This window comes from Apostichopus japonicus, chromosome 19, assembly GCF_037975245.1.
Source record: "Apostichopus japonicus isolate 1M-3 chromosome 19, ASM3797524v1, whole genome shotgun sequence".
Lineage (NCBI taxonomy): Eukaryota > Metazoa > Echinodermata > Holothuroidea > Aspidochirotida > Stichopodidae > Apostichopus > Apostichopus japonicus.
In genome coordinates, this window is record NC_092579.1 from 28,443,636 (window position 1) to 28,466,354 (window position 22,719).

The window sequence follows — 22,719 nt, forward strand, 5'->3', positions numbered from 1 at the left end:
TAGGATGTAGCCGAATTTTCATCGATCAGTATATGAGATTACCGCAAGAATGTGTCTGTCCTTTGGCATTTCAATGACAGTGACACAGACGGGCGATAGCATATGGCTTGCCTATAGCCTAGCTATACAAGTTAACTTTATAGTACTGATTGCTGCTAGAATAACTATAAAGTTATCGTTGTATTAAAGCTACAGAAGTAAATAGGCATATAGCCTAGGCTATATCCAATTGTTAGGATAGGAAAGTATGCACATGTGAGTCACTATGCATGACAGAAGGCAACTGAGAGTTACAATACGGAGATTAATTTATAAAATGAAAACAATGATGATATTACAGAAGAAAGAGACTCCTTTAAGTAGACAACAATGTACTATGGCAGACTGCTAAAAATGCTGTAACGCACGTTTATAGGCCTACATGTATGATGTAGCCTTGTTCCATTGTAACTTTAATATTTTTCAAGAAAAGCATGCACCTTGTGAAATAATATAGAAACAGCATGTCAATCATTGTTAAGTGACATATTATTTTGTTGAAAACATTATATCTGGGGGGGGGGGATTGGATATTTTTGGAGAGGATTTCTATTTCTTCTTCAATGATAACTTTTATTTTGCAAGTAGATAATTCTATACTGTATCAGTTTTTCACTTGGGCAATCTGTCCATTAGTGGAAATAGTCAGAAACGTCTACCCAAAATCGTTTTGGGTGTTGCCCAATTTGCCAAACACCTGCATCATGAACTTATACACAGGAATAATGGCACCGTGGTTGCTTTATTAATGTGAGGTACCTTTCACTTAAACAATGCAGCAATTTTTAGAACATCTTTCACTGAGCTTCAGCTTTTGTAGACTTAAATTGCAATAAAAATATTTTACCTCAACATGAAAATTCGACTTAATTGCAGTCTTTATCATTCACATATATTGTTCATAACAGCACATGAGTATTTTGCCTCTCCATTAATTATTGGTGCCTCCCAATTAATTGTCGGTGCCGCTTCAACTCTGAGTACATGTTCCCCAGGGGCTCAAATATTTCTGTAAGGCCGTCTCCTCAACATATCGTTCTAATCAAAATTAGCATGGTGAATGATATATATTGGGCTTTGTGCCCTATAACATTGTACAACATTGCGAACATGCTGTAAATTTTTCTTATCAAAAAGTAAGAACAATTTGTAAGCAGCGGGTAAATACCCGACACGGTTGTAATTCATTTCCATTGGTATATCTTTTTCCACAAAAATATAGTGCAAAAATTTATTTTCTAGAGTATATTTATATGTGAAAATGAATCATATTTTGACGATAAGACCAGGATTTCGTCGAATCCTCGTTACTATAACCTTTACGCGAGTCATTGCTTTTGGGTGTATCAAGATGGCGCGAGTGACCTTCATACAGCTGCAAAGCGTACTGTTGTCAGCAGGTGCAATGGCTTCTATGTATAAACTTCTGTGGTCTACACCACAGAACTTTACATATTGTCTGTGGCCGGTCTAACAGTATACATTAAGCTAGGCCTACCATTGTACTAACGTAAGTTTACCTCATAGAAATTGTGGTTTACCTATATCGACTAGCCTAAGCCAGTGTCATGTTGCTAGTTAGATGACCGTGTAGTCATCAAATCAACCAGTTGCTTCAAATAGGATTGTTCTGCAAAGTTCTTCATACCTTAGTCGCTGGTTTCATTAGTGCATATTATCAGTCATCTATATCTATAACAACCATAGAAATTGATAAGGACTACCAACTGAACATTGAAGGTAACGTTACACGTTAGTACAAACGCCAGTTCCGCTATGTATCTTCTGTTTGGAGCATAACCTAGGCCGGAGTTTTACGTAAGACCTAGCCTAAGATAGTCGTTGCTATCATATAGGCTAGGCCAAACAAAAGTTAATAACCTAGCATTAGTGGCACTCAAAGGGCCTTTGTATATTATTTAAGTAGGGCCTATGGGGTCAAGTACATACGCACCGTTCAAATGACAAGCACTGATTTATGTTGTCTAATTAGGCCAATTCTAACCTTGAAGTTTGAAGTCAAATTTAATTTGTATTAACTTAAGCCCAGGCTAGGCCGGGTACATGACCAACCGACATTAAATTTAAAAGAACTATTAAACGAGGCCTAAGCAAAGTTAGTCTAACTTTAGGAATAATTTTGACTGTTAGGCTAGGCCATAAATAATATTATTTAAATTATTGATTATAATGTAGGCCTAAGGTATAGGTCTTGTGTGAGCATAAATTGGAAACGTTACCCTATGCTGAGGTGAAGTGCAGAACATTTTCAAAGACTAACTTACAAATGCATATGGATTCGCCGAGGGTATACCTTATTCGCCTAATTTTATAGGCTATAGACCTTGCATTCGGCTACGTCAAGTTACAACCTTATTAAAAAGTTTGACCATATCAAATTATACAACTGAAAATTGTAACATTCAAGTCCGTTGAAAAGGGGATGGACATGGACATATCTATCTATATAATATATGTCAGGTTTGTTTTTAAATGAAAGTCGAATAGACTAATGTTTGGCCCTACGTTAGGCTAGTAAGTATGCATAGGGCAATGTTGAACCTCACTCCTCATGATTCATTTAGATAAGTGACAAGTTAATGGCAGTTGTACCATTATTAAAACTGTCACAGTGTGCCATTTTACATGTGTGTAATGTTGGGACTATTTAGCCTTTGGTATATGCGAAAGGCCTGTTTAAGTTCTAACAAAGTTAGGCAATATCAATATCATTCTATGGAAATTACACTTTCAATCGTACCTGCTCTTTGCAATATTTATTAATGGGCCATGAAGGCGATATTTATTGTGATATATAATTGTTAACCCAGGCTTCTTGGGAGGTTTTTGCAGATGAAAGGAATTACAAGAAATTAAACAATTTTACGGTATAGAGTTCAGGAATGCAGATAACTGTACAAAAACAAGTCAAACCAGTGTACAACAGAAAGTAATCAATGTTGTGCGTAACAGATAATATTGAAAAAAAGGAGAGGTCTCAACAGACAGTACTCAAAACGCGCGCAACGGACAGAACTCAAAATAATGCGAAACACACAGTACTAGACAGTACAGCCTAAAATTACTCATTGATGATGATAATAAAAATGATCACCTTTTTCCAGTTAGTTAAGTAATGCCAATCATAGAGATATAACATTTAGATCATCTCACCGCATGAAGAACTTACAAACTACCGCTTTTACACCTTCCATCGACCTTGCGTGTGAGCTGTCTGCACTTAAATTATCCCTTGACACTTTTTCTTACTGGATTCAACATGGCTAGTTCACCTTTAAGCGATATTTCTCCCTTTTTTCTTCGTTAAGATAGAAGTTAGCTGTATTTCCGTCCAAAAAGAGAGGAAATTCCCAAGGGTACCTCATAATATCTGCTTGTATTGACACTCGAGTTAGCAGCTAATATAAGGCTAAACAACGCCCGATTCAGTCAGTCAGTTGTTTAAATTTAAACAGCGAGGTTTCATTCAAGATGGTGACCGGATGACCACTAGAGATGATGGAAAATGAGAATTTTTACAGGCAGGTAAGAAGATTAGACCTATTTCTATTGATGAAGAGAGAAAGAGAGAGAGAGAGAGTGAAAGAAGAAATCTTGTCCCTTTCTTCTTTAATGAACCTTAGTAAAGCCCCGGAGAGTTATAAGTACTGCGATGTGCTCCATTTACGACTGGTTTCTCAAAGGACTTTAATGTCAATGGAGAGCCGAGATTAGATTGTTCGGACGCACCATCGATCTTCATCTTCTTTTGTAAATGTCAATCTGAGTCAATTTTTTACTCTCAAAAATTATCTGTTAATGAATTGTACAGAAGTACATATATATCTGCTATTAATAGACAGAAAGCAGAAAGCAAGAAAGATAAAACCCTTTTAATTGTATCTATTTGCAAATATGAGGAGACAACGACCCTTTTAAGCTTAATTTCTTTGATCGCGATAAATGATTTAAAGATGAAATGAATAGTATACTTTCGCACTCTTTAGATACTTAAAAACAGCAAATCACTTGGAAGAAACTAATAAGTTAGGTGACGTTTTCAACCATTGTTTAACCGACATTTTTTAACCTAATACATGGGATCGACTTACTTGCATGATCTGTATTACCATATTGTATTATCTCTCTTTTGTTGTGCTGGTCCTCCAATCAATCTTTCATTATCCCTACTCAACCCAGACTTGTCTTACTGGTACTCACCTTGTTGTACCAGTACTGGTTTCCAATTGGTTGTACCGTTACTCACCACTACACCTGTTGGTATGAATGGTACCCATTCTACCAATGCAGTTGACTTTTCATTCAATTGAAGTTTGTTATTATATGATGACTATCGAAATGTAATTTGTTTTTTGAGAAGATATTTTACAGAAAAGAAAATGATTTGAATAATTTCCTTCGCGGAAACGGATCTTTAGGCTGAAGACATGGTACCGAATTAGCGATAACAAAGCCGACTGCATTAAAAACCATCACAATTGGGTTCGGCTTCAAGACGTAGACGAAAGGATGCAATTGAGCGTTGACTTGCAATGATTTGATTTCGACCATTTTTTAATGATTTTATATGTCCGTGACCGATGACAAAAATATGCGCATCGTATAACATCTTTAAGTTAAGACTATCTGCCGCGTGTTCAAATGTATGGCGTCTAATTTGAAATGTGCATATAGGTTTCGACTAATAGAATCCCAAATGAGCGGCGTGATTACGCACGATTTCAGCAATTCATATATCGCCTAATAGATTTTTAATTGCGCATATATAGACCCATTAAGCGACAGAGTTGAGGAATGAATATTTGTGTTGTTTTTGTGTGTTTTTTACCCTCTGACGATGTCGCATGGAATGAATTCATATGGACTGAAATATTTCAAAAGATTACAAAACAAGAGAGGAAATGAAAACTATTGGAGCATTGTTTTATATCTTGAGGAGTAGAATTTTCATTGCAGTGTTGGCATTTAACAGATGGCAGTTTTAATGACTCCGTGTGTTTAATGCTCACGACTGAACAATTAAAAAGTACAAATGCATAGAACATGGTCAGAGACTATTAAGAAGGGTGTATTAGTAGTGATATTAGTTCTAGTAGAAGTAGTATTAGTAGTAGTGGTAGTTGTAGTGGTACTGTGGTAGTAGTATTAGTAGTAGTTGGTGGCAGCATTAGTAGTAGCCGTAGTATTGGTATTGTAGTAGCATTATAGTAGTAGTAATATACTACTACCACTACTACTACTACTACTACTACCACTACTACTACTAATAATAATAACAATAGTAATAACAGAAAATGTGCTAGACGTATGAGAAGTAGTGATAGAAACAATGCGGAATTAGAAGTAGTAGTTGTGGTAGTTTCTAATAGTAGTAGTAACAGTAGCAGTATAGTGGTAGTAATAATGGTAGTATAGTGGTTGTGATAGAAATTGCAATATTGCTAGTTGGAGTACTAATATCAGTAGCATTATAAGCAGTTGTATATGTGGTGGTGCAGAAGCTGTAGCAGTAGAGGAAGTGGTATTCATAGTGCGATATATAGAGGTGTTAGCCGGAATTAAATTTAAGAACATTCACATGACAGCCATATATCTTGCTACTTTTAAACTTGCTCAAGTCGTACAACGTCTGTGCGGAAACATAAAAACGATTCGACTTCCCTTAAGAGAAAGAAGACTTTTCGTATATCTCTTTCGGGAGTTTCTCGTCACAACCATCTATATATCAAACAACTAACTGATAACAAGCAGCGATTTTACCATCGTACCCTTACCGAACCTTTCCTACACTAAGGATGTAGCATGTAGCATTTGTTGACTCAGTTAATTTATGAAGAAAAAAAATATTAAAAATGCAGAAGGTTCCATTCGAAATGAATGACCTACATCTTCTTATTTGAAAATTGTGCGCTTTAGATTTTAGCTCACAGAAAAATAAATGCAATTTGTGAATTTTATTTTTCTCCTTTTTTTTTTGTATAAACTTTTGACCTCTGAGAAAAAGCATTACAGAGAATAAAAAGAGATTGCAAATGGGAGCAAAGAAGATCAAAACATTTAAAATAGATGACCTCATTAAGAATTAACGTTACAATTAAGACTTTATTCAAGTCGTATTATTTATTACCAAACGTTTCAGAGTCACGCGAAATAGAATTTGACGTAAAAAAACAGGGTCTGAACTCCAATCAACAGCTCGTAGATGGAGGAATTAATTGACTTTTTAAGTGATCGTCTCATGGAAGACTTCAGGTTATCTTAGCATCTTTATTCGTTAAAAAAGGACACGTATTAGAAGGAAAGGAAAGAGCCTATGAAGAGGGGAAAAAGTGCGGAGTAAAATATATATGTATATTTATACTTTATATACAATATGAAAAGTGACAATGTGGTGATAAATGTGATTGTTATGTCAAGTATAGTATCACGATACCTGATATTTTGAAATGCTGCAACAGATGTTTAATACATGCCGCAAGTCAGGGTACTTTTCTCTCGGAGTTCATGAAAATATGAACTCTTAGGCCAAAATATTCGACTCTCTCATGACAATGGTGCTGATAATAGCAGCTAGAAAATGTTCACTGTTTCACTTGGGAATATATAAGTTGTTCGGGTTTTTTTTTCTTGGGGGGGGTGGGGATTTGGTAAGAAGTTGAATATACGGTTAACTTACTAATGTTTGCAACGAAAGGCAAACATCACGGGGTTTGTTTTGTTAGATAGATAACACTTTAGGCATATATGTGTTGATGCCGAGTGGATAAAGACGGTGACATTTGAAGCAACGTAGTTTAGCAATCGGAGTTCAATCCCCGGCCGGGTCATAGTAAGGTGATTTTTCCATCCACGAGCAATTCTATGGTTTTTCCCATCTGAAGTGACATTCTAAATTGAAAGATTCAAAATCTGAGTTAAAATGAAAGCCACACGACGTGAAAGTCGATTTTCTCGGTTTATCGGCCAGGTTTATCTTATCTTTGAGCACCTTTGTACGTCCTTTATACGTCCATAATATTAACTTTGGAACAATCATGTAATAATAAAATTATAAAAAACAAAACTAGAAAATCTTAATTTCTAAGATATGTACTTTTCTTAGCTTTAGCAATACAAAATAACATTAATATAAGGGTTTTAATATAAAGCACCGTTATTCGTTAAGCCACAAACACTTATGTACAGACAAATGCAGTCAACAGCAATGAAAATGAACGGGTTTTTTTTTGTTAATGTATTCATCGCACCACATTTACGGACAATATTTCGAGTCGCGCGATATGCTAAACACATAAGTTATATCATTCTACTTACTTTCAAGATTCTCAAAATCCAGGACGAATGTCAAACTAAAATGTAAAAGATCCAAGATTCCACACCCCAATCGATATGCAAGTATTGAGTTACCATTATTCTTCCAAGAGCGAGACGTGGAGAGTCGATAACCCTGGGGAGATTTTAAATAAACGGCTGACATGGAGGTTAATCTTTTACTAGAGACGTCAAAGTTACCACCATCGTGTGGAGATGGCTTATCTCATTTTCACCATAACACTTTGGCTGACTCTCACTCACCCGTGAGGGATGTGATTAATGTTTCTTGAATTACTGTGATCCAGTTATGAAGAAAGTAAATAAATGAATAAATAAATAAATACAAACCTAAATACAAAAAACAGAAAATTAAGCAAAAAGGTAAAAAAAAGAAATATTACACTCGTGCCCCAAAATTTAAAAAAAAAATTACGTCAAGCTGTTGATGAAATGTTGCACAGATAACGATCGAATTTTTAATGTAAACCACCTGACCGTGTTTTAGAAATAAAGTCTCTGTTTTTCTTTCGAAGGAAATGAATTTGCAACTCGGCAACGAAACATTCAGCAAGTAAAATTGAAATTTTAAGAAAATATCAGAGACATATTCTGCGGATGTGCAGGACGAAATATGGCATTGAAATATGCTCCTTATATATAGCCATGGACATATAGAAGGCATCCGACTATGCACGTACAGACCTTACGTAACGAGTCACCGATCACGTGACTACTAAATTCATTTTTCTCTTCGAATGACTCGCGATGAATCCTACTAGGATAGTTATAGCGTGCTCCAGTCTGCGTAGGCGGTACGGCTTCCACGGTTCTCATGTATGCCTATGGTATGCATTTGCTTATTCTTTCGTTTAACTTTGTAAACGATGACTTCAGTGACTTCATGCTTATGTCAGAAAGTGAACATAAAAGTCTGATCTAATAAGTGCCGAGTTTCTCCGTCTTTGTAGTAACAAAAAACGATATGGGACCATGGGTTGTAAAATACGATGATCACGTGATAGGTAGCATGTATTATGTGGCCACTGCAACATGTGCAGAACTAGTGTTCAACTGTGTTATGTGCTACTGTGTATCGTTCCGCCCTATTTGTCTGTTTCTACCTGGTATGTCCGATCACTTCGCTTTCATTAATCATACAAAACGCCAAAGCTAAAACAAAAATGAAGTGTAAGCTTATCTTGAGATAAGCCGATCCATAGCATCGTCTGAAAATGTCATCGCTAAACGTCAGTGCTATATATAGTCATGGACATTGTAACACACAGACTAAACCAAAGACGCGGCGGGCAAATAGAGTATTTTAGAATTCATTACCAAAAGAAAAAATGTAGGGAAAAAAGGAAAAAAAGAAGTCGGCACTGTTGCTAAAATCTGTCAAAAGAGATATTTCCTTGTTAAGTATTTTGATCTTGATCAATATGAGCTCGAATCACGCCAAGTCATTTTGACATGGGGCTGAGAAATAGTTAACTTGATTTACACTTGAAGGCTATCAATCAGCAACGAAAATAATTTCATCAAAAAGTATTTTATCTCCGGATCAAAAACGAAAGGGAAACGAAAGAAAGAAAGCCAGTGGCGTTAATAAGAAGAGCTGGTTTACTGGTCTTCAAAGATGAAAAGCAAAAAAAAAAATTGGAAAACAAAATGGCGGTTTGTGACGATAAGCTCTGCCAGGTTTCCCTGTTTTGAATGATATATAGCCCGAAAGAAACGTGATTTTTATTCAACGTAAATAATCCTCTTGTAGTTCCGATTCTTTCTGTTTTTTTGGTTCTTCATGAAATATAGTCAATCCCAAAGATAAGGTCCCTTTTAAGCATATTATGTAAAGAGTGAATATAGAAGTGGAAGATATAGTATTACATATATATATAGCCAAACACAACATAACAAGAGACTGGCCAAGGACTGAAAATGATCAAAGATATATGATAAAACCTACAGGGAGTTGTTATGGAACTCCCTGGATAAACTATAAGAGGAAAGATCGCCGTTTCTTATATCAAATCGTTGTCATTTGCGTCCAATCGGCTAAAAAGGTTGGTCTAAATTTATTTCTTTTCCCCAAGGGATTTGGACTTTTGAGGTCAATGGATATTATTCTTCGACCATTGGGAATATTGGGAGGATATTAATGACATCGATACAACATCAACGATGTAACGTTTAGAAGCCTTGTGTTTTAAAGGGAGATTCCGGTGGCTGCATCTGTCGCTCGTATATAGCCACATGTTTGTAGCATTTGATATGGCATAGATATGGATTTTGTTTTAAATCTGATGATATTTTGGGAAATTTCTAGCAATGTGTGTTACGCATGCTAAAACAAATTTGTGGACTTACCATGTACAACCTGTAAGTTGTGTGAACTATAGTGATCTGCATTTTACCGTATTAATGGCAACGAAGAAAATTTTAGATTAAGAGGGGAAAATGCTTCTTAAAGCCAGGATTTTTGCTTATACCGTTTAAAGCACAGTGTCATGTCTTTTGTCAGTACTACAGTATTTCTCAACCGACTGTACAAAACCGCAGCAATTCCCTCCCTGCGACAATCAATGTGTCTGTAGCATATCTTACTGTGGGATATATACAGCGTGCACGTATGTATAGCGAGATAGAAACAGGACCGTCGATGCATACATTTCCTGCAATATTCGAGATAAGACACACTACATAGAGCACTGCTCTAGCGCAGTGGGCAAACCCGAATTGTCAATACATGTATCATATTACCTTGGACATTTTGGTGCATTTTAAGAAAGAAAAAAAAACTGAAAACAGCAGCACAGCTGACATTTCGAAATATATTAAAGGTTCCTTCTCTTGGTCTTTGGAGCTTGAAATTAATGCTGCCAAGCGGTTGGATCGAAACTGCTTATACACAAATAAAAACATTAGTTTGAAATCACGGTGTGTTTTCGTGTGACGTCAGAGATTCATTCGAAAACATCAAAAACAAAGTTGTAACTTTATGTTAATTCAATTGAATTACAAAACAAACTTCGACAACACTGTATTTTTTTTACGATTACTGTTAAATGTCATGTTGAATTTTGTTGACGAGGGACTCTGCTTGCTGTAGAAGCCGCTCATATACGGAGTACGCCCAATGCACCATTTTTATTGCCGTGTGGGGGAGTAAAATAAATTACGTTTTTCAGAGCACGAAATTTGCCAAAACTTAGTAGAATTAGTAGTAGTAGGTAAAGTAGGATTAGTGCTTTGATTCGTGCTGAAGATAACTATTGTATGTGAACGTTCTGGAAGGATGATTCTCTCAACGGCAGGAAGTAGGCTACAGAAAGTCACGAAAATGTTCAAGTGTTTATTTTAATCAAGGTTTCACCGAGGAAAGCTGACAATATCTTGAACTATAAGTAACCGGAAATTACTTTTCTGGTTCAACCCCCCCCCCCAAATTCGATATTTGACTTCGAGTATACGGTATATACTGTAGGTTAAAGTTAAAGTTTGCAATGAATTTGCCTTATACTTCATGACCAACATTGTGTGTATTCTGGATAGTTTAATATTAACCAGGGAATTGCAGAGTCAGTATCATTTCCCTATATTAACTTTGATGTGTTTATTAGTAAGAAGTACCGGTACGCGATGTGATTATTATACAGGATTTGTACGTTAGCGATATAAAGCCTACCTCATGTAGTGTTTCGATAAAGGCCTATCTAGTGCTTTATAGGCGAACTTTAAGATCTGTGATCTATGAACAGAGAGAGAGGGGGGAGGGAGGGGGGGGGGGCTTGTGAAACGTTTCGACGGTTCTTTGATATGGAGAACCGGAACTTCATATTCACCCCTCTGGACGATACGAATCTATGTCAACGTTATGGTATCTCCCACTTATACTTTACAAAGTCAACATTCAATGCACGGATGATACAATGGCGACTAATCTATAAATCAAGGAACGTTGCATTTTTAGTTTTGCAACAACCATTACAAAGGCATAAATTGTGTTATCAAAGTATTCGTTGACGTAGTAAAAGAGGGAAGCCCGAGGGAGTTTATCTATTTCATCCGGGGTTGTATTTTATATTTATTTTTTATAAAACAATAACATTTGGAATGTAGGCACGAGAAACACCATATGTAGCATACATGTCTGCTTTCAGGACGTGTACATTCTGTATGTTTAAACGTCGTGTTGACTATATGAGGTGACTGAACAGTGACGTCACACATCACATAGGTTAGCAGGTGAGTTCGACTGGCAAGCTCGAGAGGCTGGAATCAGTCTGAGGATAATTGGTTTGGTCTAAAAGCCAAAACGTGAACCAAAACCTCTCATCTCCGTGCCAAATATGTGTCTCGCTAGCCAGAGGGGCCATAACGGCTTACTTCTATACTCGTACGCGTCGTAGAAATTCGGCCACGCTACAGAATCCACAAGAACGTGTTCTCGAAAATGCTGATGCGTGAAATGTAAGTGTTATTATAATATATTAGATACCGAAGCTCTAGCTGCTATCCTGATAACTCTATCCCATTATGACGTTGCTGAATTTCGACCACGCGCTGGCAAAATGTATCACATCAGCGAAAAGAGTCTACGAAAAATGGTTGTTTCGATCACGAATATTCGACTGATGTTATGGCCGGGCACATTGGCTTGCCATAAACGTGAAACCTAAGCTCTGCTGGGTCGACCATATGAGGTGATATACCGTAGGCCTATGTCACACAGAAAGAATGACAATGCATCATGGTCTGGTAAACGAGATGTACAATTCTTTGTGATGAAAGGTGGGTAAGGATATTAGAAAGAAAAACTTCGTTCGAGTAACTTCGTTCGCCAGTGCATGCAGTTTCACAAATAGGAAGATTATTATTTGAGCTACCGTTTGAATTCAGTCAGTCGCTACCACGCATGGCCGTTAACAGGTATACACAGCATCAATTTGATTCGACTGACGTTTTGCACCTATAGCACCTCATAATTATGATTGCGCGACAGAAGCACTCCCCTTTGAAGGATGGCTGGTATAAAGAGGGAGCTGTTGCTGTATAACATCTGACTGGTATACAAATAAACCTAGTCTGATAAGGTTATGTGTCGCACCTTCCTTCCTATATCTATCATACTTGTCATAAACATTTCCCTAATCCCAGGGACGGACACATGATTTGAACGGTTGGGGGACCAAATTAAAGTAAAATTCCCCGAGTGAGTCAAGTAGGGGCACGAACTGTTATGAACGGGTTGTAGGCGGCTTAAAACTTTGATGGATGAGGGGTGTGACTGCGGATTCAATGGGTGCGAATCCCCGACGGGGAGTCTGTGGGTCTCCCCCCCCCCCACCTCCACCATCAAACTTATGGTAAAAGTCTGCATTCTGAGGCCTATTTAAATTTTAAATTAGGTTGTTAGTTAGATCTAAGCAAGATTGTGCTAATAAATATCTGTTAAATGGAACTTCTCCCCAAAAGTAACGATGTAGGTTTTGGATGAGGGAGGGGGTGGGGGGGGTGAGGGGAGAGGATAGCCACTGCTAAGCTTCCTACAGTCTACTTCACACTAGCAACATATCCTGGATCTCTTTCTGCCAAACCCTATTCGGCATATTAACCATAGACAACGTCATACATTCAACCACTACAACTTGCATGGCTATAATTAATGGAACTAAGAATAGAATATATCAGTAACTTACATAGATGCCTGTTATTCCTGTAAGTATATTGCGCTTAGTAACTATATAATACTCACTCTTGGCGTTCTATAGAGCTCATTGCTTCGATGAGTCTCTATTTCTTTTTGATGTGCACCCGTAACCTAGGTTACCATGTTAATCGAATTGATACACATTGTGATGTCAAATTTTGAGAACATTAAGATAAATACTTTGTACTCGAATTGTGTAATAAAGTTAAAATGCAAAACGAAGGCAAGATGATCAACTTGGAAGTCCGAGTGTTGTTTTCCATCTTTCAAGGCGACGAGGATAATACAAAAAGTTTCTTGGGTTTTTTTTTTCGATCCGAGTTTGTGCGGGAAGGGGGAAGGGGGGGGGGCGGCTAAGAGCGACTTTTGGTAGCAATCGAGTCAGCAAAACATAGTTGGTGATTTTAGACTTTCAGTGTGGAAGTCATTAGACAAAACGTATTGGTTCATCACTGCATAATTGATATATCACTATATGTTGAGTCTATTTATCGTAATTTAAATATTAGGAATCTGAATATGAATACTATACGTCGAAGTATGTAATACAGTTTAACTACCAGACAATGCCGGGAGTAATATTACTAATAAATATTACTATTATTACCAGTATTATTTCTATGCATTTTTATGTTTTCGTTTGACTAATTACAAATTATATATATATATATATATATATAAATATATAAAATTTGTAATTAGTCAAACGAAAACATTAAAAAAAGCATAGGAATAATATAAGTCGTAAAAGTAATACCACATCGCAGATAAACATGTTGGCCTCAGCAGAGAATAGTTAGTTAGTAAAGATTGCAAGGTGCATGGCGCCTCTCATGAAGCAATATTCACCGTTGCGATATTACTGTCTTTCATTACTGGTGGCTTCAATTACTTTCCAATAATGTTTGTGTCTGTGTTTGTCCAGCCATGTCGTAAAATCGTCATGAATATTCAACAATCTCTCACAATATACGTCTCTCACGTTATGCATCATTATACTGACAGTATCATCGATAATGAGTAAAGCGTCAGTAATGTATAGGCTATACTGTTAAACGATTGATATGTACATAATTTGTAAAAGAAGAATTATTTCTTTGCTAAACAGAAGAATTATTTCTTTGCTTTAAAAAGAGTAACACTAACCCCACCACCTGGCACCACCCCCGCCAAGAAAAAAAAATAATAATAATTATAATAATAATAATCATAGTAATAATAATAATAATACTAATAATACTAATAATAATAATAGAAATAATAATAGTAATAGTAAACAAACTAATTTTTGAAAATTGATCGTCACTGCATTTTGATCGCCATATTTTCCTATGTCCTCTAACAAAATTGACAATAAAATTCATAGACTCTGCCCCCCCCCCCATTCCCCCTTCTTCTCCATGCACAGAATTTGATCGACCCTGCTCACGTATGCACTCATTACATCCGATACTAGTCTATGTTGGCTTTTATGTTTTCATTTCTTCACAAACGGACTGTGTAGAATGTAACTGGATCGTTCAAACGTGGAAATTCTAGACCAAAGACACTGTTTCTGTAACGGGTACTAATTTCCTGTGCGGGCTGTATAAATGTCTCTAGCATACCACAATGATTGATTTGTAACACGTTTTATTAACAATGATGTGGAGACCCAATACATTTTATTTACGTCTTATATTTCCCTTCTTTCATCAATTTGAGTTAATTTGAGTTAATTAGTAGCCAGCACAGGAAACCATAGATCACTCTTTGTTGAAATAGGCTATATTATTGAAGGAAGATTCGACTATGACGATGTGGGACCCCTACAGGTCAAATAAAATTCTCGATTATGTTAGTTTACTCAATCAAAACACGTTTCATTTTAACATCATATAACACTAGGATTAAGTTAGGCAATGGCTTATCTGACATGTAAATGTACGTTAGGCTATAGCTGCATTCCGATCTGCACAAAGCATTCAGTAACTTTGTGTAAGAGATTACGTTGAAAACTTCCCTGTCCACCGACATGGTACCTCATGTCAAATTTGCCTTTGATAACGTAGATTTGATTTAAGCACTTTCATTTCAGAACGTAAGGAAGCTGAGTGAACAACTGTCATATAATTAGAGGTTAGGCTGTATATTGATGCTGAAATGCACGTAATACATTGCATGTATAAGGTTAGGTTATTCTGTAGGAACTAACGAGGTATGAATAAATTAAAAACTAGCACACACGATGTCATTTATTTTCCTCTGGTTACCTTCTCGATTGAATTAACTTTCAATTTAACTTTACTATAGCTGTTCGATTAAAATCTTGCAAGCAAAGCAGACACAACATATTAACATAAAGGCTAGGCTATATTCATCACATTCAACTAAGTGTTAGGCGTACACGCTCATTCACGGGATGAATGAACCTCTCTTATAGTAACAGATAAATAATGAGAAATTACTTAGTCTGCATCTAGTATAATCTAGTCGGACAATCCAATTAGGTACGTTGAGAAGACTCAAGTTATCGTTAGGGTTTCTATAAGCCTGGCTAGAGGGGGTTAGAGACAACATCCCCGGAGCCAGGAGTCAATTAGGGGGTCCAGGAATGGATGGATAGGGAAATATGGGATAAAACATGGTGTTTTTTAGTTTCCTAATGTACTTAAAGGATATAGATAGGTCCAAACTGGATCTCGATATCTTTGGGTAATATAGGACAAATGGTTTTGCATGACACGTAAGGTTTGGTCTGTTGTTCTGGTTGAGTAATTAATATTTTTCAACGCAATGGATTTACATTAACATTTAAGCCTGGACTTATACGAACCGACACCATCATCAATTGAACGTTGAAGGAGTTAAGCAATATTTTTTATAGGTGAACATCTTAAAAACCGGAATAGCTGTAGAAACACTCCTAAGCAATCAACATTTTCTCTCTTCTTTCTGAGACAATTTACATATCATGACAAAATAATGGCGCTAAAGTCATCCTTTGATGTTCTTCCTTATGCGAGTGTATTTTGTTTGTAATATTATCTTCATTCCCGGCAGCCATATAATGTAAAAGAAATCACATTTATATATGATTCAAAAGAGTGAACGTCTCGAACGACGGTTCGTTACGAGTGCTCCTTGACATGATGAAACCACGATTAACAGATTGGAAATTTTGAGGAGAATGGATAGGGGAGTAAAATTAACCTTTGAAAGGTACTTTGGTAACTTAGCAACAGCCGTCATCAAACCCTGCTTCGATTCTCCTATTGACAAGGGATTTGTTTTCCCCGGTAGATTATTTACTTTGCTTATTTAAAGAGACAGAATAGAACCGATGAATTTGTCGAGTAGTTTGAGTGTCATAGTAATCCGTATTGGCGCTGTATTTCTACAAATAAACCAGGCAGATGTATAGAAAGTAACATTTATCTTCTTCCTTTGAGGTTGGATATTACAAATCCGTTTTATAGAAGGAAAGGAAAGGGAAAAAGAAAGGAGAATGAATTTGTTTTCACACCTCTATATTTAACGGGGAACATCGGTCTTTTTTTGTGATGACAAGCTATAACAGTACTGATGAGTATCCGTCTCGTTTGTAAGTAGAGAACATGCATTGATCACCTATACGAGGTGCAAGTATAGTCATGTCAAATTCACTTTTATGAAAAAGGGGGATTGATCTATCGTTTGCACGGATTACGAAGCGATTCCATTCCATCTCCACAAATTTGTCAGTCGCCCACATATGTGTTACGTTGTCATCAATCACATGCACATTCAAGCGCTTGGAGGGAATGTAATTTCATTACAATACCAGCTAAATGCCCTGGGTATTTGAAATAAACCTTAGAAGATATGATCTATACAATGTAGTAAGATGCTGACATGGAAATGTTTGCCAAAATCAATTCAAAATTTTGCTGTACAGACGGTGGTATACTTTGAGGTTGGGATACCGGTATATAGCTAAAGTACTGACAGGACGCGAGTACGCTATTTAACAGATAAATCCTGACCTCATGCACTTAGTAAACAGACCATTTATAAACGTAGGCTAGGTTAGGCTCAATAAACCTGCCAAGATAGTGTGGTAGGCTAACTTTCATCATGAACCCCAAATGCGCTCTCTTAAGATTTTAAGTAATTACAAGCTTAAGGGTATATACTTAATGAAGAAAGTATATTATAAACATAATAAACTGTTGTATGCGCAAGTCTAAATCGTTTCGCTTTGTATACAGTGTTAAATATATACACTACACACCAATGGTCTCTCTCATACCCAACACGCAAACAAGATATTGATAATCATGAACCAAGCTATCCAAAGCTTTGTTTTGTATACATATTCCAGCCTCGATTGATTAAAACCATTTCCTGCAAGTATATATACGTGAGGAAGCTGCCTTCTCAATAGTTAGCATTTGTCGCAAAAAAAAAAGAAGAGAAAAGACAAAAAAAAAACATCCATTTAATTTGCTTTCTGCCTCAAGATTTCCACTCTGGCTTTCATTGCGAGCTAACTAATGACTACGATATAAATTGATTAAATTTAATCATAAATTTAAATGTCAGTTTGGTCAAACAGGCAAAAAGAAAATATGAAAAAGAATAATAAAGATTGAGAGAGAGGAAGAGAGATAGAGAGAAGTAAAAAAAAAATATTAAAAAACCGCAAAAAGCCGCACAACACAAAATTTTGCTTATTGAAGCGAAAATATTGAATTTTGGTAATGTTGTTATGGTTACGTTCGTAATTAAGAATAGTCATAATTTCGTTAACGTGTATAGCTTAAAAAAAAAAAAACAGCAAAAATTCAATCAGAAAATACATATGATATAAGCGAAAACATAATAAACGGGACCGATTTATTTCAGATATACATAACAATATAACAAAATGTGACGACTGATTAAATGATTACCGCTACAATAATGTAAAAAAAAAGAGGGAAAAGAAATCCAAAAAGGAATTCTTTAGCAAATTTCCAATCGAGCTACAGTCCTTCCTGTCATAACTTTTGTTACTGAAGGCAATCTTCGAGTGTTTCGTTTGTAATTCTTGGTCTGACAATAGAACATTAGTACAAACTTTACGTCGTTAACTTATTGCCTTGAGTGTAACCACATCTGTTTTCAAGCTAAGAGAAAGTAAAAGATTAATTCAAATTTAAATAAGGAACAACAACTGACAGCCCTGTGTCCTGACAACTTGGGTGACCACTTTCGTGAAATTAGACCATACAGTATGTAATGTACAGAATCCATGACATGCATAGACGCTCGAAGACAGTATTGTTATTAGTTCATGATGACGTCATCAGTCATTTGCATACTTATCTAAAGATACTGTGTAGGTCTTGCCATTATTCATTGAGTCAAACTGGCGATATTATGACAGTTGGTTAGTATTTATAGTTTTCTAGTAACATCAAAAAAAAAATTGTTTTAATGCTGCAAGTTTGTTCTAGCAAGCGAATCATATTGCAGAAGGTCAGTTAATGTTCGTCATCAGTGCCACAAAGTAAGAAACTGTTGTAATGTGGTCATCGCTAAGTACAATAACACCATACAGTAGAACATATCTGATGCATTTAATGTGATGCACACACGGACAGTGGACATGCACGCACATTCACGTGGTTAGTTGTGAACAAAAGTATGCAGTGAACAGTAATATATATATATATATATATATATATATATATATATATAGCTAAACATAGCATACATCTAAGATTTAATGAGTATGACGTAAACAGTTAAAAAGACAATAATGCCTTCAATGAAAATTAATCTTCCAGCCAGTTCTTTGGAACAAGGAAAGGTACAAATGCCTAACGTAATTCAAGAAGATATTTGTTTCAAGCTATAGCCATCCACAAGTATGTTACAAACAGTCGTAACCACATTTTACCGATTTCTGAGAATATCTTAACTAATGATAGAAAATCAAAATAGAAGACTCCCACGTAGGTTTGGAATCTTAATTAAAGTGACCACATGTCCAATTATCGTGATTATATGACTGTCATTTTGATTATTTTTGAAAATTGATATTGCTAATTTTTGTCTGAGGTACCTATATAGAGAACATTATGGTATAACCCTCCCTTATACGAGGTCCTAACGGACTATGCTTGACCCTTCATAAAATATCATTCTATTCTCTTTCTTCTATGGTCGGGTTCCAAACTTTGTTCAACTTGGTCGGCTTCTTCGAAAAAAAGCGGGAAATTTTATTCACACCGATCTACTTTTACGACATTGATTAAAAATGTAGATCAAACTTACCAGTAACCATTTCTCAACTTGCGATCTGTTAATCATGACCGAACCTTTCTTTTCATCAGTTTATGGTTCCACTTTTCTGTCAGATTAGATCATAAGTTTGGAAACGTTTGTTTTATATAAAAAAAAAGTCTCTCTTAAAATTCAGAAATAAATGTGGTAGGGTAGTACAATTCTAGAGAGAATCTTGTTTTGTTTAACTTCATAATCATACAAGTTGGACAAGCCCGTGGTCGGCCTCTCGTTGAATATTGGTGTACTGTATACCGTCAAAATATGCTTTCGTTTTATTGCCTCACTTTTATTTAACGACGAAGCTGTTTAATATTCATGCCGTTCACGGGAGCATGCGAGGGAATTGGTTACTAATGTAATTAAGATCACAGAAGGGTCTAAAAGTATGGTTTAATTAACTTGCAATGTGTGTACGGTTACCCTTGAATTATGTTAAGGACGCGGTCGTGCAGAAGTAACATATTTACTGCTCGGCACCTGTAAGTATATTTCTCCTGTTTCGCCTTTTTTGGATGTGTGGAGGAATGTTAAGTATGCAAATCAGCTACATGAAAGGGAGGGGGGGGGGGAGAGAATGAGAGGATGCATGAGAGAGAGAGAGAGATAGGTCACTGGACTTACTTTTTCAGTTATAATAGCGGCCATGATCACTGCTCGGGCTTAAAGGAGCTGGGAGGAAATATGGTCAGGTGTTTCTTTTAGAGGGGGAGAGTGTAGAGGGGAGAGTGTATAGAGGGGAGAGTGTAGAGGGGGTTACTATAACTACTTTACATGCTACGGCGCATGCAATACCTTTCGACACTTCGTGTTGGTCTGTGCGGACGAAGTATCGTGATATAAATCTAAGCTCGTTTGTCAAGCAAATACAAGAACGCGAAATATATCGTTACCATAGTTCGTTGTATCTATGCCATGTTAGTTGTTTCCAATTACCGTTTGAAGAGCTTTATATAAGCTATAGATCTAATGAACTATATAGATATATGTATATATGTATATGTATATATATATATATATGTATTTATATATATATTTATATACATATATATATATAATATATATATATATAATATATATATATAATATATATATATATATATATATATATATCTATATATACACATATGGACTTAACATGAAATAAATCAGCAACCTCGTGGGCAAAATAATATTATTGTTTCCCTATATTCATTATCCAAAGGTGTGTATATGAGTTCTATTTGTGCTAATAACGAATCATCAAACGTGCCTCATGTCTATGCAAAGTGACATAGGGCAAAAGGATCATTCGGATACAACACCGCCAGTGAAATTAAGCGTTCTTAAAGAAATCATTCCGCTCTGTTTACATAAGCGGTAGGTCTTACCACTTTGCATTAAGTGCACCTGCCTTATATCGGAACGGCACTCTGTATTAACGACGCAAACATCTGTCAGATCTGACTATCGACTTGCGTGATTTACTCTTCTTATGTTTTGAGACGACCAATCAGGTTGCGTCGACGCTGGACCGAATACAAGTATGCGCTTTTGATCATGCTATCTCCTAAGCAAATACCTTGACAAATAAAATTGAGAACGAGAGTCTAACATTTCAGTAATTGTGGAAAAAAAGTTTCGTACTGACAACCTGATATTCTATAAGCAACCATTTTATTCTAGTGATTTTAAAATGAAAACTTTTTTACTTTATGATAAGTCAGAGTCATAAACTTTGGAAGAAATTACTGTCACGTGCGCTCGGTGGCGAGAAAACGAGAATGATTTCTAAGGTATGGTTTGTTTCACATAGTCTTGAAAAACAAATAAACGACATTTTGATGACGGCACGAGCTGGTTAGAACATCTTGGCTGGAATCTTTTCATAATTTCATGCTGTGGCGTCATGAGGTGGCAATCGTGATGAAAACTTTCTCCCTATGTTATACTTCACAACATGAAATACATTACAAAAACGTCTTTCTTTTCTGTTTTAAAATTTATTATCGTTTCCGGCATTTGATGTTAGTGACGTTGGGTGGTCATGCTTTCGAGCCGTAATTTAGTTCCAGTAATGTGTACCAACTAGTATACGGTTTAGTGTTGACATCTAAATAACACTTGAATTCTTCCATAGAGGTAACATGACACAATCCGTGCTAACAACAGGGCTCTTCTGTCATGGTATGACCGGATATCTTTATGTGACATTCACGCTCGGACATGAGAAGCTGAATTACCGAAAAAAAGAACTTCAAAAAAGGCCTCTTTCGGCCCCATTTTATAATAATACACCACTACATGTCCAACATCATCTTTATCATACCGTGTAACTGTCCCCATACCCTATTTCACAATTATGTATAAGCCCTCAGTGTAGCATAACATAACGTAGACCGATCCATAAAAGCGCCATACGGTGACACGTTGAACCATATCGCATACTACGGTCGCTATATATGGGATAATATCTCATATCCGAATGGCATACAGTACCGCACCTCTCCTATGCCATATGCATACCAATACACCATATTCCATAACATGGCATACGATGATACACCGATGTCGCATTGTACTGACAAATCATGTCAATTCATATGACACCGTTATGTAGCCATATTATTACATAATGCGGTATCACGCGATATACCATAATATAAAGTATACCGTTCCTGTATTTTACACATACCGGTATCCATATAAACTTTATCAACACTATACTAATAGATTGCTTCTTAACATCACAGAGGTATCGAAAGGTATTACGATAAGGGGCAATCGGATCAGAATATTAAGGCATGAATTATTCAACTATACAAATCACATGATTTGGATTAGCTTTGTTCACGTCTATCCTATAATGAAACAAAGACAACATTACACTTATAGGCTATGCCTTTACGTATCTGTAAGGTTAGACATGTCACGAGGTTGTCGGGATTGTTATGAGAGAGATGGGGGGGGGGATCGGGGATTAGGGGGGCCAGGCGGGAGGGCGGAGAGGGGGCTTTTATGTAAATATCATATTATTAGAATAATGATGCTAAAGTTCGTCATCACAGAGAAGTAATATATTGTAAAGCCTAGATCCCTGGATGCTATTTGGATTTGATAAATCCTGATTACTGATATAATAATAGGAAGAAAATAAAATAAATTTGCATATTCATCAGGTGTATAGGACAGGAAGAATCGCCTGATGATTATTATATATTAATGGTTATCACAGATCTTTGAAATCACAGAGATAGTTTGCCATTAACTCCCTGCAGTAGAAAAGTACATGAAACAATGGCGCATGCATGACAAAGTAGGATCGACCGCGACTAAACATTACCACCTCTTGTTTGGACGATATC

At 36.2% G+C, this 22,719-nt stretch overlaps 1 protein-coding gene across 7 annotated transcripts in view; it reads left to right on the forward strand.

Moving 5' to 3' along the window:
- The window catches only part of LOC139959999 (somatostatin receptor type 2-like), a 147,525-nt gene that overhangs the window by 22,825 nt on the left and 101,981 nt on the right, over positions 1 to 22,719 (forward strand). Inside the window, exons 1-2 of one of the 7 annotated variants that reach the window (XM_071957986.1) lie at positions 1,593 to 1,779; positions 3,369 to 3,585. The exons of 2 other annotated variants lie outside the window; for them this stretch is intronic. The gene's annotated coding sequence lies outside the window, so the exon portion shown is untranslated. Of the gene's footprint in view, positions 1 to 1,592; positions 1,780 to 3,368; positions 3,586 to 22,719 lie in introns of those variants that run through there. 4 more of the 7 variants (XM_071957984.1, XM_071957988.1, XM_071957985.1 and 1 more) reach the window with 4 other exon arrangements.